The 10,222-nt window shown below is 33.9% G+C and overlaps 1 protein-coding gene across 1 annotated transcript in view; it reads right to left on the bottom strand.

Annotated features, from left to right (window-relative positions):
- Positions 1 to 6,697, bottom strand: part of LOC111089656 (calcitonin receptor-like) — a gene marked incomplete at its 3' end in the record, with an annotated part of 33,128 nt that extends 26,431 nt beyond the window's left edge. The window contains exon 1 of the mRNA XM_022402546.1: positions 6,542 to 6,697. The remainder of the gene's footprint in view (positions 1 to 6,541) is intronic.
- Between the last annotated feature and the right edge of the window lie 3,525 nt (positions 6,698 to 10,222).

The raw sequence follows: 10,222 nt of genomic DNA on the forward strand, positions 1-10,222 counted from the left end.
AATATTATGTTGTTTTATTATCAACTATAATATATCGTTGAGAAACTGGTAGGTTGAAGTGAGTCCCTTCTTTAAAAAAAATGATGGCTGCGCACATCGACGTGTGTGTGTTTGTTTTTTGTTTGTTTTTAATTATGCACAAAGCTACACAAGGGCTATCTGTGCTCTGCCCACCACGGGTATCGAAACCCGGATTCTAGCGTTGTAAGTCCGCAGACATACCGCTGTGCCATTGAGGGGCTCGACGTGTGTCATAAACGTGATCACTTGCTCTACTTTGACGCGATACTTTCTTTGTTTTTTGAAACACATATCAATATGAAAAACAAACAAAAAACAATTACATGAATAATTGAAGAATATTACGTGCATTTACTTCTGTAGACTATTTTTTATGTCTTATAATGACATGCTGTCTTGTGAATGAATCCCTGTAGTTTGTTTGTGAAAGTTTAAAATATTTTGTCAGTTTTTCTATCATCTGTATTTTGATGAGACAATCATTGTGAACTGCGGCGTAGGGATATATTCAAATAAATCCAAACACCGATGGTCCTCCACTGGAACAGCGGTAAGTTTACAGAATTACAACGCTAAAATCCGGGGTTAGAATCTTCGCGGAGGACACAGCTGATAGCCCCATGTGGCTTTGCTCTAAAACAAACAACAATTCAAACCCCGACTTATTGTAATGTTGTAGGTTTATATGTTAACCTAAACCTCACCTTCTTGTAATGTGTTGTACGATTATGTGTTAACCTAAACACCACCTTCTTGTAGTGTATTGTACGGTTATGTGAAAACCTAAACACCACCTTCTTGTAGTGTATTGTACGGTTATGTGTAAACCTAAACACCACCTTCTTGTAATGTGTTGTAGGTTTATGTGTTAACCTAAAAACCACCTTCTTGTATGTGTTGTACGGTTATGTGTAAACCTAAACACCACCTTCTTGTAGTGTGTTGTACGGTTATGTGCCAATCTAAACACCACCTTTTGAAGTATCGTGTAGGTTTATGTGTAATTTAAGCAGCTATTTCTTAAAGTATGATTTGTGATTACGTAAAGTATAAACATATTTTTTATTTAAGTGTATAAGCCTAAGCATGTATGTTTTAAGTATGTTGTACAGTTATGTGTGTAGATCTAAGCAGCTGTTTCTTGAAGTGTGATATAAACTTTGATAAATGACGACGTGTTTGTAAACGATTATCTACTGTTTAAAATGGGTTCTTACGTGGGAGGGGATAGCGATTGATAATATTCAATATTGTAACGAGCTTTAACCACGTGCGTTAGATAGATAGATTATAGAGGGTTTATACATTAGAATGGAGATTCTGCTGTGCGAGAAAGCTGAAGAGTTTGAAATTCTGGAATATGTAGCACTTCAAAGCGAAGCAAAAGAGGATGATTGAAACATCGTTGAGATTTGGACAAATCATGAGATTGTAGGAAACTTATTCTATTTTTCACATTATTTTAGGCAATAACTTGATCAAAAGAGAAAATAGAATTCCAATATCTAATGCGAAAACTTTATACACACACATGGGCGTCCACAGAAAGTTTTCATTGGAGGGGGAAAAAGTTATGTGAGATTGTGAAGTGAATAAAAAAAATCATATACATATGCTGAATAAATAAATAAAGAAATAATTATGTTTCTCATTTTCCAAGGGGGGCAAGTGCCCCCTTGCCGACGCCCATGTATACACACACTCGAAAAACTATCATTTACTAAAGAATTGTTTGTTTGTGTGTAATTAAACATAAAACTACACAAAGGGCTATCTGTGCTCTGCCCACCACGGGTATCGAAACCCAGATTCCAGCGTTGTAAGTCCGCAGACATACCGCTGTGCCACTGGGGGGCTTAATAAAGAAAAACCAATAGCGAAATAGACTGAACATTTTCTATACATGAATGAGAGAACGTAAGCAAACTAACTGATCTAATAAGCCCTTCGACCATTTAAGTTCACATGCCCCAGAAAACAAATGAATTTTCCAAATCTTTGGATAAACTAAATTCTTAAACCCACAGAAACTAGCAGAACCTATTTATACTGTCAAGAATTCAGCTTCCATATCGCAGAAAACTAAACGAACGAATTGAGACTAAAAATAATTTAACCGCCATACGACAAACAAACCAAATGAATCTGTCAGGCCCATGAGTAGGTTTCATGTCTTCAGAAACTATTTGAAACTGACAGATCTGTTAAAAACTCCCACACGTTTAGAAAACAATTAAGCCACACAGATCCGTGGAGAGCCAAAACTACCACATCTTAAAAACGAACCTGCCAATAGAAATCAACTGAATCTACCATACCTAAAATACACTTATGTTTCCACATTTCCAAAAACATCTGAACCTGCAAATTAAATCGGCTAAGAAGTTAAGCTTCTACACGTTCAGAAATTACACTAATCTATTAGACCTGACAAAACGTTAGTTCCTGTTTCTGAATAAACTAACTGAGCCTGTCATACATATCAATAGCTTATGTTTTCATACCTCTAGAAACTAACTGAACCTGCTTGTCCCATCAATAGCTTATATTCCCAAGCCTCCAGAAGCTAACTGAATCTGGCAGACCCATCAATAGGTTATGTTCTCATACCTTCAGAAACCAGCTAAAAATGTAAGATCTTTGAAAAATCAAAGTTCCATTCCCTCTCACCATAGACTATATAAATATACTAGACTTACAATAAATTCACACCTCCAGAAACTAATTGAACTTGCCAAGTCAATAAAGAAATTAGGCTTTTATGTTCTATATCCAGAAACCAATGTAACCTGTTAAACGTGTTGTGAGTTTAAAATCTAACACCACCACAAACCAACTGAAAAAATTGAAGTATCCTTAAAACACGGGCTCAAGATTGTTAAGTAAAGAATGAACCAAATATGGACAACAATGGAAAATAAGTAAACTTAGAAACATCAAATTATTTATCCACACCACAGCGTTATGTTACCAAACTGGCTGGGTTTCTAATTTGTATGACCACTGCTTGTTTGCTGTGATCGACAGCTAAACCAGAAAAAAAAAAGATAATTAAAATCAAGAGAGCCAACAAAATAAGGGAGAGACTAACTGAACTATCCAACTTTTATGTTCAGACTGAAGACTTAGTTTGGTTGCATATTTCAATCAGTTGTCTAACATACAATTCTAAACCATTTCGAGCCAGTCTATACTTGTTTCTGCGTACATCCTAGCTTGAGACTTAAGTTACGGAATGTAACTTTAACTGTATAAAAGGGTTAACACATGTTTACGACCTTCTGACATCCGATTAGCACTGACGTGATTAACTAAATGCAGAAACTGCAGAGAGCTTGAGAAAAATTATCTGAATATATCCGGCTAAAGATACATCTTATGCCAAGGTTTCAAACTATCCCAACTTACGACTCACCTGAGTAACAAAACAATTTTCTGGGACCTCTATTCCATTGAAAATAGAAAAGTTACTGTTCTAATATATTTCAGTAAACTCTAGTAGTGTTCTTATGTTTTGTGCTTTAGTAGTTGTTTGTTCAAAAGCATTTTGGAAGCATTATATTATAAATATTTTTAAAACTAATATATGTTTGTGTTTTACTGGGCCTTGTTCTGCGACACACCGTGACGCGTCTTGTGAACAGTGGTTCGCGACCCACTGTTTCGAAACCACTGTCTTTTACTAGTTATATAATTTAGTAGCTATTTCACATGCGACATGAACCTCCCAGGCCTGTTGATATTCCAGAAACTATCTGAACCTTCCAGTAGAAGACATTTCCACCTCCACTCATAAATTTCGTCATATAGACATATAGTGCAAACTTATTCGACGACATCTTTGTTCACAATGAACTGGGAACATCATCCCTGGGGTGTTTTTTTTCTTTTTACATCTCTAATTTTCTACTTGTCAATCATACTAACTTAATGGGTTTTCTAGACCCCTGTTTGTGGGATATCAGTCATACTAAGTAAGTGGAATTTATACATTCCTATTTGTTGGAGCCTGGATAAAAACCAGGAGACATTTTAGGGTTAAAACTAAGAACAGTTCTTTTGGAGCCCCCCAGTGACACAGCGGTATGTCTGCGGACTTACAACGCTAGAAACCGGGTTTCGATACCCGTGGTGGGCAGAGCACAGAAACCCCATTGTGTAGCTCTGTGCATAAATTCAAACAAACAAACAAAAAAGGTCTTTTGGAATAATGTGGACCTGATAAGTTCGAAAATGTTTGCTTCTAAAGCTCAATTACAGGAAACAAAATGGCCGTCAAATAGTAATTTTTATACCACTTAACTGATATGTTTTGGTAAAATTCCTATAAGGGGTGTTGTGGTAATAATGTTGTATATACATGCTAAGAGAATACACACTCTACAAGTACATACGAAACTAATATAATAATTTCACTTTATTTCGTGAATTTTAATTATTATTATTTTTTATTCCTGTAAATTCCCAGTGGAGCATAGGGCCGCAACAACACCTCGCCAACGGAAGGTGTTGTTGCAGTTACATGTAGCAGGTTGGTTTTTACGGGGTGGAGTTGCTAGCCCCGCGCCCAACCCTCCCCTTTCTCATCCTGGACTTGGGACCAGGCAAAGGCTGGCATGTTTGGTGTGACGGGGATTCGAACCCGCGACCCTCAGATTACGAGTCAAGCGCCCTAACCATCTGGCCATGCCGGGCCTATTTCGTGAATTAGTGTGTCTAAAATATACTGAAGTACCGAAGATGGCACAGTATTTTCGTTTTCTTGTTGGTGTTTTTTTTTTTCTTTCACAAATGAGAAATTCTAAACACTCCAAGATGAGTTTGGTGACAAGAATTTTCAGATTCAGCGGATCCAAATTAGGTTCAAAAGACATGTTACTAGCTCTTACCCAAAAATTCCCTTTGATATTTCTATTCCAGAAATCCCAGCTAGTCTACTAAGATAGTTTTCCGCATCCCCATTTGTTAGATGCCCGTAATTAAATGAAATACTCAAAATTATATTAATTAATTTAATTAGAAATACTGCTTAAAATGATTTTAAATATTATTGTCATTACCAGTTTTAACGTTTATGAAGGTTGCTTTGTGTTGTTAGCTTTAGGGAGGGGGAACGGTACTTTAGGGGTTAGTTCTAAATGTTCTAAGTTGACTGAATTTCGTAAGATATTATTAGAATTATGCCTGAAAATACTTTTAGCAATGACTATGTTCAGCTGATGATTAAATGCGCTCTAATCATTATAGGTTTCAGTTTCTTGTATATTGATTTAAGACACCATTTACTTCGAGTCAGTTCATTATACAAAAATGATTTATTAACTTATAAGTTAGTTTTGTTGCGACGGTCTATATAAGTAAGCTTTAAAATCCCATTTTTTAGATATCAAATTATGCCAGTTTAACGGATTTTCAACATCTCTGGTTTTTAATACCATTTATGGCAATTTAACTGATTTCATATCCTTGATTGTTGTGAGTTTCAGAAGCAGCTACTGCATTTTTTGCAATAATTTTGGATATTATTAATATGATAATTATTTTTACTCTACATTTATCAGTAAAAAGGCAAGGTTTACTCGTGAAGTTAGGTTTCTACGAAATTTTATGACTAACCTTCTCAGTAGTGTAAAACGTGACTTAAACATTTTCAGTGCTTAATTTCTGCTTTATTTCTCCGAATCTGAGATCCGAAACTTGTTTTAAATATTTTTAAGTTAAATTAATTTTTTGAAAAATGCCTTGGTTGCTTTGTAAATTGATATTTGCTTCAATCAACTACGTCATTCTTCTCTAGCCATGTATTAATCTCAGTAACGTGAAGAAGAATCTGGTAACCCTTTGTTTGTAATAGAAATTAAGCACTAAACGTTTTCTTGTGGGAATTAAAATAATACTGAAATAATAGGACATGAATCACACACACGAGAAAAAAAATGACGAAGCCTTCTACATCCACCTAACTGAAAAACACCCAATCAAGCTAGCAATAACATGGAAGTCGGTAAAACCTAGAGAGTCCTCTTGAAAACATTCAAATAGGCTTTAGTTGATTCAAGTTCTAATATAGAAGACTCCAGTCGAGTGGATAACGCACGCTTTTTCATCAAGAAGACATACGTTCATTTCGTCCACTACCAACTCAAATAATAGTTCTTCTGAAGACGTCACTGAAGATGGCACCAAATTAGCACGTAATATAAAAAAGTAGATGGCTAGATGGTAATTAGCATATAAGCATTTAAAATAGTTATTAATTAATAACTGTATGATCTTATACTGTTATAGGCTGTTAACCGTGTCAATGACTCAACATTTTATTTTGCATATTCAATCTGTCGTAACTAACTTACTGGAATACAGGATATTTTTTCAATGAAAATTAAACACTAAATTTTTCAGTTTATAATTTCTTGAAAGTGAGATATTTCTTTAGTTGGTTATAGATTAGAAAAGAACTGACTAACAACTAGTCTAAAGATCGCACAGAAAGACATCGTACAAATAATTCGTATCATACCTCTTTGTTGAATTCCCAGGAAGATGTTGTCATATATAGATTCCCGTTTGTTTAAAACAAAAAAACTAAAATAATTGATAAATTAGAGATTATTACTTGTATACGAACTCTTTTGTTCCTTCACACCCTTCACGTGACGCGTCCAGCCATCGCGGGTGTCGGTTTTCGTCTGCTCAAAATTTCACGAGGAACAACATCAATATGCGCGTGCTCAACAGCCTGTAATATATTAGTGCGTTCAAGAAATATTTATAGTTGTGATGTGGCTTTACTATGATATTTTTCTTTTCACTAAACTATTTTCGTATTAAAATCCGAGAGGCTATTAAGAAATAAAAGATGATAATTATTTGGCAAAAAGATAAAAATTTGTAATTTCCGGCGTATTTCCTCGACTTCCTAACTTTATAGACAATAAGAACCTATATTACCTGTATGAAAATACTGTAGGTTAGTGTACACTTTCCGAATGTACCCTAGCGGTTAGTGTTATCGGACTGTGAATCCGAGAGTGCATGGTTCACGACCCGTTGCTGCAGAGAACGCGCTTCGTATGTTTCCAATCCTAGGAAACATTTTAGTTTGTAGCTTTTCGAAGAATTATCAAACGTAAAACCACAGTGCATCGCTCCACATAAAAAAGAACCAAATCAGGCAGGCGGTAACACTACCTATGTAGGAATGGTCCGGATTGTTCATCGAAGTGGTATTTTCAATATCTCCTCAACAGGTCATCAGAACGTTACAATACTAAACAGTGTTTCCTTTTATTACAATATCTATGTAATGACTGAGTCATAAGTTTTGTGAATATCTGTAAGTATCATAGCAAAAAGTTTGAATTTCTTGTTCTCCTTTCCTCTGCTTCATTTTTTATTACATGATAACTCAAAAAACAAAACAATGGTGTCAACCAATTATACTGAGGTGACATAGTTTCTAACGGAGTATTTGTTTTTGTTTTTTAGATATTATTAATAATTAGTAGTCATTTTTAAAAAATCATAATTCAAGTGTAAACGATGTTATCATTACCCCTTGAAGTTAGCTTTCTTACAGAAATTTGGCGTTCCTTCAAAAAGTTTAAGAATATGGTGAAAGAGGAATTACCCGCTAATAATAGATAAACGATAAATATTACAGTTGGAACCTCATTTTATTTAAAACTTGGTTATAATTACAACCTTCCTATATCGAAGCACTGTATTAAAAAAACAAAAAATAAGCAAACAAATAAAGAAAAAACTTTTCAAAAAAGGAAGTAAGTGTAGGGATGGCTAATATTAGTCCTTCAAAAGGAATTGAAACAAGATAGTAGGGATGGCATTTGCATCATCCTTACATTATATGCTGTTATGTAGGGATGATGCAAGTGCCATCCCTACTATCTTGTTTGCAGTATTTTTGAAGGATTGATCTTAGCCATCCCTACATTTACTTCCTTGTTTTGAAAAGTTTTTCTTTACTTGTATACTATAGACTGGAGACAGTAGCATTGTGTCACTGGTTACTCTATCAGTGTCTCTAGCTGTTTTTATGTCGCAGGGAAAGTTTTAGGGAATGGATACATATCTAGCATGGTATTTTGCTTCGAAAAGCTTTAACATATCATAAATGGTTTTGAGAGATGTATAAAAAATTATAACATCAAGACAATGTTTAGATTTATATTTGAAACTCTGTGTAGTCTCCTAAAAAAGATTAAGTCTAAGAAAAATATATAAACATATAACTTAAACAGTCTTTTATCTTATAGAAGTGAATGAAAATGCTAGTTTAGATAAAAATGACAATTTTCTTGTTTTAGAGCATCTGTTTAAAAAGGACGCTCCCCTAATCCCCTGGCACATGCCATAAAATACACTATAAAGCTGAGTAGTGTTGTTAAAGGAACAGTTAAAAACAGAAGAAAAAAATCGTTTAATCTCTAAATAACATTCACAGCTTTAACGTTCTTTTAGTGTTCAGTTATTTTAGGGTTACGTCTTGTGTTAGTAAATAGTCCTAATGGTTACGGCGAAAAGTGCGTTTACATAAACAGTTTTCCAAAGCTCAACTTTTTCTAATCCCAGGCTATTTCGATATGAGTTTCGACCTAAATCTAACAATGCACAAATAATTAGTTTGTTTGATTTTGATTGTCATTAATAAAACTAATTTTATGTTTTACTGTACCGCGAGACATTCAAAGTCAAAATAAACAACAACAACAAAAAATAGAACTAAGAAATAACAAGATACAACTTCTTGAGGTAGATGTAATCGTGAAATAGTCAGCACATGAGGTTACGTTACTAGTTATTGTATTTCATTTCGTGATATCTCGGTTTTGTAATTTTCTGCATACTACATCTGCTTATGAAATTTTAGTGCAGTTTAATTGTTATTCATTATGTATTGAAGTCAAAGATGTTTTTTTAACTGTTAAGCATAAAAATACAAAATACATTATCTGTGAAGCATCCACTGTAGGTATCGAGCTCTGAATTTAAGCATTATGAGGTGCCAAGGCCATACGCTATTTATTCTAGATCGGTAATATTGAAATAGGGTAAAAATGGCCTAATGATTAGTTACTTATATTTACCAGTAAAGAAAAAAACTATGAAAGTGTTTATTATGTATTATGATTATAAGATTATTTTATATTTCAATTTTAAGCACATTTTAATAATCATGACATAAATAGTTCAAAGAATGTATACAGAGTGTTCTTGAAAAACATCGTTTGAAATGTATGAAAATTTATATGATATAGTTTAGGAGTGAATAATTTGAATTGTTTCCAAGACGTATTTAAGTTAAGTTTTGTTTGTTCGTTTGATTTTCGCCGAAAGGTACACAATGAGCTCTCTGTGCTCTGTCCATCGCGGGGAATCGAACCTCGGATTTTAACTTGTAAAACGAAGTAGTTTACATCGATGTTTTTCTTAACATAAAATGCAAAAAATAAGCCCTACTATCTAAAATTTAACCTCTTCACCTTTGATTATCCCCAAAAAGTAAATAAAATAGGGAATTTATAAACTTTTCTGTTTATCAATACTCCCCCTCCAAAAAAAAAGTTAACATTGTTTTTTTCTATTTCATAAAGCTTCACAGAAACAGTTATATTCAATGAAATAGCATTCCTTCATGTTCATACGAATACCTTGAAGTTATATTTTTGTTAAGCGCAAAGCTATACAAAGGACTCTGTATTTTGTCCAGCTCGGGTATCCAAAACCGATTTTTTGAGTTGTAAGCCCTGAGCCACCGTGAGTATTAGTTTTATGAGCAATATTTAAAATCGCATTTTAAACTAGGTTATAATTTTTTCTTTTGTTTTGAACCTCGTAAGTTTATTTTGAAACTTATTTTACCTGATCTAAAATGATTTTACTGCTAATTCTTTTTAACTTCGCCATCTGCAAGTTTATAATAAAAATTATTACCTCCTCTGTACTGCCAATAGTGCACCACTGTCTACAGTTTTACAGTATATATGCTCGTCCAATTGTCTGCTGTGGAATCTTAGGTATTACTGGAAAAGTATATACAGCAAGAATCATGCTGACTTACAGTTACGTCATTTGATTACGTAATAAAAAACAGAAATGTATACGTATATTTTTCTTAATTTAAATAATAAACTTTCAAGAGTTTGAATTACTGTTGGTAACGTAGTACATACTCCCCTGA

Source organism: Limulus polyphemus, unplaced genomic scaffold, assembly GCF_000517525.1.
Source record: "Limulus polyphemus unplaced genomic scaffold, Limulus_polyphemus-2.1.2 Scaffold6928, whole genome shotgun sequence".
NCBI lineage: Eukaryota > Metazoa > Arthropoda > Merostomata > Xiphosura > Limulidae > Limulus > Limulus polyphemus.